General features: G+C 39.2%; 1 non-coding gene across 1 annotated transcript; it reads right to left on the bottom strand.

The window, feature by feature from the left end:
* Window positions 1-944: 944 nt before the first annotated feature.
* LOC122037796 lies at window positions 945-1,051 on the bottom strand. Its single transcript, XR_006127749.1, has one exon. It is a non-coding gene; the product is annotated as a small nucleolar RNA R71 (small nucleolar RNA).
* Between the last annotated feature and the right edge of the window lie 7,584 nt (window positions 1,052-8,635).

Raw genomic sequence — 8,635 nt, 5'->3', positions numbered from 1 at the left:
TCCTAGAATCTCCCTTATCATAACCCAAAACACTAAACTCTTGTTTGTTGATCTATAATATTAGATTTGTTTACTTTCACTTTGCATTTGAAACGATTGGATAGTTGTTTAGCTAATTCGCATTGAGACATTTCTAGTGCTTATTCCAGTCCCTGTGGATACGATAATCTTTTATATTACTTGCGACATTTCCGTACACTTGCGGAGCGTAACAAGTTTTTGGCGTCGTTGCCGGGGACTGCGCTATAACATTAGGAATTATCAATTGAGTTAGACTAAACATAACATTTGTTTTCCTTTCATATTGCATAGTTGTAACTAATCATTAGATTTCTGTTTTTTTTTTACTTTCTTGTATAACTTTCACTTCTTGTTAATTCTTTTTGTACAAACTCAATTCTGCATTTTTGATTCTTTTATTTTTCTTTTTCTGTTGAATTGTCATTTGCTATCTTGTTCTTGTGTATGCGAAGATCTAACTTTGCAGGGGAATTCTTTCCTTTTGACCACGAGATTGATAGAACTTTCCATAAAAGAAGAATTCTTCAAAGGCAAATTGAAGAACAGGAACATTTGAACATGGCGAATAGACCACTCAAGGATTATGCAGCACCTTATGCAAGAGGTTTTCATCTAGTATTTCAAGACCTCTGAAAGGCTAATAACTTTGAGATCAAAAACCATTATATCTATGGTGCAGTAAAACCAATTTGGGGAGGACCCATAGAAGACCCCAATCAACACTTAGAGGCTTTTTATGAAATATATAGTACGATGAAGATGAATGGGTTTCTTCCGACGTAGTTAGATTGTTATTATTTGGATTCTCATTGAGGGATAGAGTAAAGGCTTGGCTCAATTCTTTACCTGCAAATAGCATTACCTCTTAAGAGCAATGAGAACAAGTGTTCTTGGAGAAATTCTATCCACCAAGCAAAACAGCTCATATGAGAAATTTCATAGCAAGCTTCAGATAGAATGTGGGGGAATATTTATACGAAGCTTGGGATAGATTCATGGGGATGCTCAGATTATGCCCCCACCATGGATTAAAAAAGTGGTTAGTGATACACACCTTCTACAATGGGATCAACTATTATACCAAAGTGTCCTTATTCTCTGCAATTATGAATAAAAGTTTAGATGAAGTCGAAGAAATTATTGACAGTGTAGCACAAAATCATCATCAATGGGCAAATGAAAGAAGTGGTGGCTATTCTTCTGTAAACCCAACAATTAAAGCATCAGGGAAGTTTGATGTAGATGCAGTCACTCTTTTGTCTGCAAAATTGGACGCTCTTACAAAGAAATTTGAAAATATGGGGACTAGTGCTAATATGGTCAATGCTATTAGTACATCTTGTGAAGTATGTGGGAGTTCAGAGCACTCAAATGACTCATGTCCATTGGGAGCTATCACTGCACAAATCAATCAACTGGAACAATGTGATGCAATCGTGAGTTACAATCAAAGGCAGAATAACCCATACTCAAATACTTATAACCCTGGATGGAAGAGTCATCCCAATTTTTCTTACAGAAATAATCAAGATCAAGGACCATCTATGGGGGTAAGACCAAATTTTCAAGCTGGGCAACAAAATTTTCAACATCTATCTTCTCAAGGCTTACCAAAGTCAAATATTAAAAAGATGCTTGAAGAAATTATCTCAAGTCAGAATGAAATGAAGCAAGATTTAGCAAAGCTCATTCAGAGAATGGATAATTCTGATAAGCATCAAAAGATCCAGGATAGTCAAATTGCCCAACTAGCTTCCTCATCATCCAGAGCACCAGGACAACTTCCAGGAAAACCTGATGTGAATCCTATGGAGCATTGCAATAGAATTGAGCTTAGGAGCGGACGGATCTTGGGAGACTCCCAAGTGACCGCTTCAAAAGGGATACAAAAAGAAGAAGAGCTCTCTCCTCTTATACCAAATCAGATTCAAGCTAATGAGGAGAGTACCATTGAGGTTGAAGAGACTCTTCCACTGAACCATCAGAGCAAAGCTGTCCCTTTTCCTCAGAGACTTACAATGCTCAAGAAAGATGAAGAATTTGGCAAGTTTTTAGAAAAGTTAAGGAAATTTGTGTAGAGGTACCTCTTATTGATGCTATTCTTCAAATGCCTAGATTTGCCAAATTCCTGAAGGATCTCATGTCAAACAAGAGAAGAAGGGGAGAGGTTGAGACAATTGCGCTTAGTGAGGAATGTAGTGCTATTTTGGAGAAGAACACTTCCCCAAAACTAAAGGACCCAGGGAGCTTTTATATTCCTTGCAACATAGGAAAAGAATTTTTTGAAAAAGCTTTTTGTGATTTGGGGGCAAGTGTTAGCCTCATTCCCTATTCAATTTGTAATAAATTAGGTCTCAAAAATATTAAACTTACTACTATGGCACTTCAACTTGCTGATCATTCCTGCAGGTACCCTTTGCATATTATAGAAGATGTGCCAGTAGAGGTGGACGGGAATGTTATTCCCACAGATTTTGTCGTGTTAGACATGGAAGAGGACCCCAGGATTCCTATCATATTAGGAAGACCTTTTCTTGCTACAGCTGGAGCTATAATTGATGTCAAAAATCATAAGCTTTCTTTGGTAATTGGTAAGGAAAGGTTGGAATATGATCTATCTAATATCTCTAACCATGTCTCGTCTCTTTTAAATGCTTGTAGCAGGACAAGCATTTATAAACTTGAGGAATGGAATTTCCATCCTTATGGAAGGCCACCAAACGAAGGAGACAATGTGGTGGAAGATGTTGGGAGAAGATCTCCCAACAAAAACGAAAAGTATATCTGTCCTCCAAGGGCGAGGAAAAGAAGTGAATGATCAAGTTTGGTCGAGCTAAAGACCTTAAACAAGCGCTTCTTGGGAGGCAACCCAAGGGTTCTTTTAGTTAGTTTTGATTTGTATTTTAATTTCTTTTAGTTTGATGCATTCTTTTGATTTTGTTTTCAGGTTAGGTGCAAAACAGAGCCAGGCCGTGTGCTATATACATGGCCAGGTAAAGGTTGCAGAGAAGGGAAGTGTTTGGGCCGTGTCATCCAGACACGATCGTGTGGGATCTCCCGAGGAGAAAAAGGTATAGGCCGTGTCCCAGACACGGCCGTGTAAAGAATCCCGAGAAGAAGGATGGAGAGGCCGTGTCCCAGACACGGCCGTGCGAAGAATCCAGAGAGGGAAGAGGGGGAGGCCGTGTGGATCTGCACGTCCCGTGTAGGAGAGTTATTAAAGTCTTCTTTCTACCTTACACGGCCAGATCTTGGCCGTGTTCCGCACACCCCCAACTCTCCAAAACATATCTTTCTCTCCCGATCTCTTAAAAACTCCTCTCTAATCTCTCAAGATCTCCTAACCTAAGATCTTTGTTCTTTGAGTTCCATTTTTCCAACTCTAGATAATTCTTCCCCTATCTAAACTCATCAAGATGTCCAATATTTTGAAGAAACTTCGCAAAGGAGGTGGTGGATCCAGTGGAGACAAAGAGAAGGAGCCATCAAGAGACAAAGGAAAACAACCAGTGAAGGGCAAAGGCAAAAGGACTTCACGCAACGAAGGTAATGACAATGAATTCAATATTGTGTTTAGAAATGATGATCAAGTAACTAGATTTGCAATTCTTGTCAATAGAAAGATAGTGTGTACTAGATATATGGACCCAACTGTTCTTGATATGCTTGGAATTAGGAAAGATGTAGATTTGATGATTGGGTTTTTGGATTGGAGTGATATTATGTACACACATTTGCCTACATATCCTCGTCTTGTTTTGGAATTTTTGAGTTCATTGGATGTCCATTTTACTAATGAAGATGATTATTTTGGAAAAATCTCTTTTAGACTAATGAATCAAGAATTTTTATGGGCATTTAGTGACTTTAATTCTTGTTTTGGATTAACCACCGGTAGCCCTCGTAGGTTTGATCCAAGGTTTAATTGGAATCATTTTTGGAATGCAATAACTGGGTTAGATCAACCTTATGAGCCTTCAAGAGCTAAGGCCTCCCATATGCAAAACCCCATCTTTAGGTATCTACATAGAGTCATGGGTAAAACTATTTTTGGTAGGGGAGAGAGTGATGGGGTGGTTAAAAAGATAGAGCTTTATGCTTTATGGGCTATGCTTTATAAGGTTGAATTTGATTCTGGTTTTCATTTTGTTCAAACCTTATAAAGATCTGCTAGGGCATCATCGGGATCAATTGTTTTTGGTGGTTTGATTACCCGAATAGCTTATAATTTAAATCTTGATGTTGATGGGTTGGAAATAATTCATGGTAATGACATGATTGACATTGATGCATGTCTTACTATGAAAATGATCGTTCGGGATGAGAATGGTTTCGCGTTTCCTAGGAGGAGTGGTTCTCCTTTACCCCTTCCTTTTCCTGAACGAACTACTATTTGTAACCCGGCTAATTGGGTAATTTCTGAGTTAGATTTTGAGGATAACCCTTCTATACCTAGAGACACTGAGCCACATCATGAGCCCTCGTCATATGGACACCCGCAGCCTTCTAGTTTTATGGAGCCCGCTAGGTATTCTTTTGCATATGGCACGGGATCTTCTAGGTTTGATTTTTCAGATTTTCATACGTCTCTAGAATCACTTCATGAGAAGCAAGATTCCCAACGAAAAATGTTGGAGGGGCGCTTCTCTTTATCTGATGATCAGTTTAGGGAGGTACAAAATCATTTTCAGTTTACGAGGAATTTTCAAGGTCAAGTGGCTGAGTTTGTGCAGGATTATGATACTAATCAGGCTAGGATGAGAGATTTTATGCAGAGCATGATGCTTACTAGCCAACAAGTAGATGCTTTATATGAGTATCATAGATCTTTGGGTGAGATTCCAGGTTTTCCTAGTTTTCCTATTGGCCAACCACGTCGTAGACCTCCTTTTTCTCGTCCACCTCCTCCACCATATTGATTTCATCGGGACGATGAAAAGTTTAAGTCTGGGGGATGTCATGTACTGTTTAGTTTGGTTTTCATTTTCAGTTTTTAGTTTTTGTTAGTTTTTCATGTTGGTTCTTGTTGCTTTATTTTGCTTGTTTTTGAAATTTGGTTTTCATTTTCAGTTTTTAGTTTTTGTTAGTTTTTCATGTTGGTTCTTGTTGCTTTATTTTGCTTGTTTTTGAAATAATCATGGCAAATTTTTTTTTTTTTGAGAACATCAATCTTCACTTATATGCTTTCTTGGATTCAAGTGAAATGTTAGCACGATTATTGTCTTGATTCATGGTGTTCAAATGATGCTAGTAGTAAACTTTGTGTAGTTCTTTTTTCTATCTTGAGAAGCATTAATAAGCTGAGAATCTTATGGTGATGAGTTTTAGTTTTGGTTCAACCTTAAGGATTTTATCTTCACTACACTTGTGCTTGATGCTTGAATAGTTGATGTCATTGAAATAATCATGATTCATCTTGTTTGCTTAGTACTTGGTTTCCATGGTGATTTCTCAACTTTCATTTTGGTTACTGGATGAGGCTCAAATCATTAAAGCTCATTTGGAAAAATCAAAATATCCCAACATGTGTGCTAAAAAGTACATTTGTGAATAAGTTTTGCACAATGCAAATACTTATATAAAAAAAAAATAAGGGATATAAAAAACAGTTGTCATGAGTAGAATCTAGCAAGTCACCCCTTTGAGACCGAGTTAGGTTACTGAGGAAATGACTGCTTAGCTTCCCTTGAGATTGAGCACACCTTTGAGACCTTGGGTTAGTTGAGAAATATGAACCAAGTGAATGGTGAGTAAGTGCCTATCACTGGTTACTTGTCTTTCACTGGAAAGACTAGGAATTCAAATTTGATGACGACTTGACTAGGACATGGATTGAAACTTGAAGGGTGTTGAGTTACTTTTACACTGAGCACAAGATTCTTATGCTTGAACCATACTATACTTGTTTTTATGATTATGCTTGTTAATGAAACTTTTTGATAGAGTTAGGAAAGTGCACTAGGTTTTATGAATGTGTTGTAGAACATATGAATTTAGATGCAACATTTTGCTTGAGGACAAGCAAAGGTTTAAGTCTGGGGGTGTGATGTCGAGATTATATACTCTTTTATGCATGTTTTTTACATACTTTGAGCATGCTTGATCTATGCATTTTATACTTCCAGCTTTCCTTTTAGCATATTTACTCTTTTGGTTCGGAGATCCGCTTTTGTGCATTTTCTGTACACAGGAGTCGATTTGGTGAAGAATCTACATCTTTGGGCAAGCCTTGGAGGAAACAAAGGGAGAAAGCACACGGCCCTGCACTGCTATGGAGCTCGGGCCGTGTGGAGTTTGGCACCAACAGAAGAGGAAGATGACATGGCCGTGTGAACCTCACACGGCCGTGTCAAGATTGAAGCCAACCAGAGCAGAAGCCTTACATGGCCGTGTGGATCTCACACGGACAGAAACTCTCCGGGGCGTGCAGGCCGTGTGCACCACATGGCCGTGTAGCATTTCCAGAGAGTAGAAGGTTCCTGGCCGTGTGATACAGCTTTGGCAGAGAAGGAACTGGACATGGTGGTGAATCTCACTACCTGCGTGTCACGGGCCGTGTTACCCTCTCCTCCTCTATTTAAACCCTCCTTCATGAATTGAAAAGGGATCTCTCCCCCTTTGGGAGAAGGCAAGATTTGGTGGTTTCCTTCCATTCTTGGGAGGATTTCTGGGCGATTCTAAGGGAGTTTTTGACGATTTTAACTCTGGAGCGAGGATTGGATCCGAAGACGAGGCTTCTTCGTAGATAAGTTTTCTCTTTCCCCCTTTTCTTGGTTTCTTGGATTGGGGATTTAAGAAATGCTTGTAATCTTCATTTCTTCGGATATTCTTCCTCGATTCATGGAGTAGATCTTGTATTCTAGGATTAAGGGAGTATTTGTATGATGGATTGATGTAATCTCTTATGGATTTGCCATTTTCTTGTTTCAATGACATTGTCTTGCTTGTATCAATTAGATCTTGAATGATTAATGGTGATTTGTGCTTAATTCTCATTCTTGATTGATTGTTTGGATTTCTTGTGGACTTTGTAAAGATAAACTCTCACTCGATCATCCGAGGGATCCACGTGACAGGTGCAAGCCCGTGTAAGGACGTTTGAGAGATAATCTTGAAGAGGAAATAGGAATATTCAAGAGAGTAGGATGGACTTTGTGATTAGTTTCTTGTATCTTGATAGATTAATAAGTTGTGGGCTTCTATGTTGATATCCGAGGAAGGCATAGAAATAGGTGCGCTTCTGTGTAAGGACAACGTAGGTTCACGTCTAATTGATCATATTTAGATGCATTTCTCAGTCCTTAGCCGGTTATCTATTGCAAGAGAGAACCGGCAACTTTCTACAAGTGTTTGGCAATTGAGGGATAAGAATTGGTGAACCATTTACATTCAAGAAATCTTACAAAGAAATCGAAACTCCTAGAATCTCCCTTATCATAACCCAAAACACTAAACTCTTGTTTGTTGATCTATAATATTAGATTTGTTTACTTTCACTTTGCATTTGAAACGATTGGATAGTTGTTTAGCTAATTCGCATTGAGACATTTCTAGTGCTTATTCCAGTCCCTGTGAATACGATAATCTTTTATATTACTTGCGACATTTCCGTACACTTGCGGAGCGTGACAATATGTTCGTGTGGATACCGTAGAGGCGCGGATGCTTGAACGCGCTGAGATCTGGATCCAAAGAAAAGGTTGCTGTCGGGATTGCGAAGGGCACGCAACAAAGGTATAATCCTATCATGTAGCTTAGCATAGATTATTGCCATAAAAATTGTTTCTTCCCTTCGCATGGATCCGCTGGATAAGAGAATCTAGTATTTTTTCGCTCATGATAGAAATTGTAATGACCCGGCCCCTCGGCCCCTTGGGCAGCCCAACTGGCAGCCCATTTGGCGGTCTCTTGAGCGGCCCAACTGGCGGCCATACCGGTGACCCCTTATGTCGTCGACCGACGACCCTCGGTCGTGTCGTTACTCACTAGGACTTCCCACCCCTGGCCAGTGGATTTTTGCCTTCCCAAGGATTCAAACTCTAGACCTCCAGACTCAGTACTAGAGTTTATGAATTCTGGTAGCCAAGTGAGTGGCAGCCCATTTGGCGGGCATGTATGTAGTAAACAAACTAAAGTAGTGATAAGAAAACTCAAAAATAACCCTACTCAACTACACCCATAAAGCTCAAAACACGACGAACCAGAATCCACTCACCTCTTCTGCCGTCCAGGCAAGCATGTAGTAAAACAAATCCAAATAAAACTCAACGACAACATCCATAAAGTAAACTAATACAAGTCCAAATAATGCAATAAGAGAATAAGAACCAAAGTCCGAAAACAACACATCCTCGAAAGAGTGCAGGGGACTAGCGACTGAAACTCTCCGGATAGTCTCAACCTGAAATGTAATAATAATCATGGGGTGAGTCAACTCCTCAGTGGGTAACAACTAATATGCATAATAAAGAAAATAACAACTAGCACTAATCATGCGTACAGTCTCCTGATATAAGGATGATAAATGCAACTGAAATAAATAGAAGAAAATTGTACTAACCAGGACCTGGGTATAAGTATAACAAGGTCGTCAAACCGAGAGTGTCATAAATCC

The sequence above is a fragment of the Zingiber officinale genome, unplaced genomic scaffold (genome assembly GCF_018446385.1).
Source record: "Zingiber officinale cultivar Zhangliang unplaced genomic scaffold, Zo_v1.1 ctg82, whole genome shotgun sequence".
NCBI lineage: Eukaryota > Viridiplantae > Streptophyta > Magnoliopsida > Zingiberales > Zingiberaceae > Zingiber > Zingiber officinale.
This window is presented reverse-complemented; position numbering and strand designations above follow the sequence as displayed.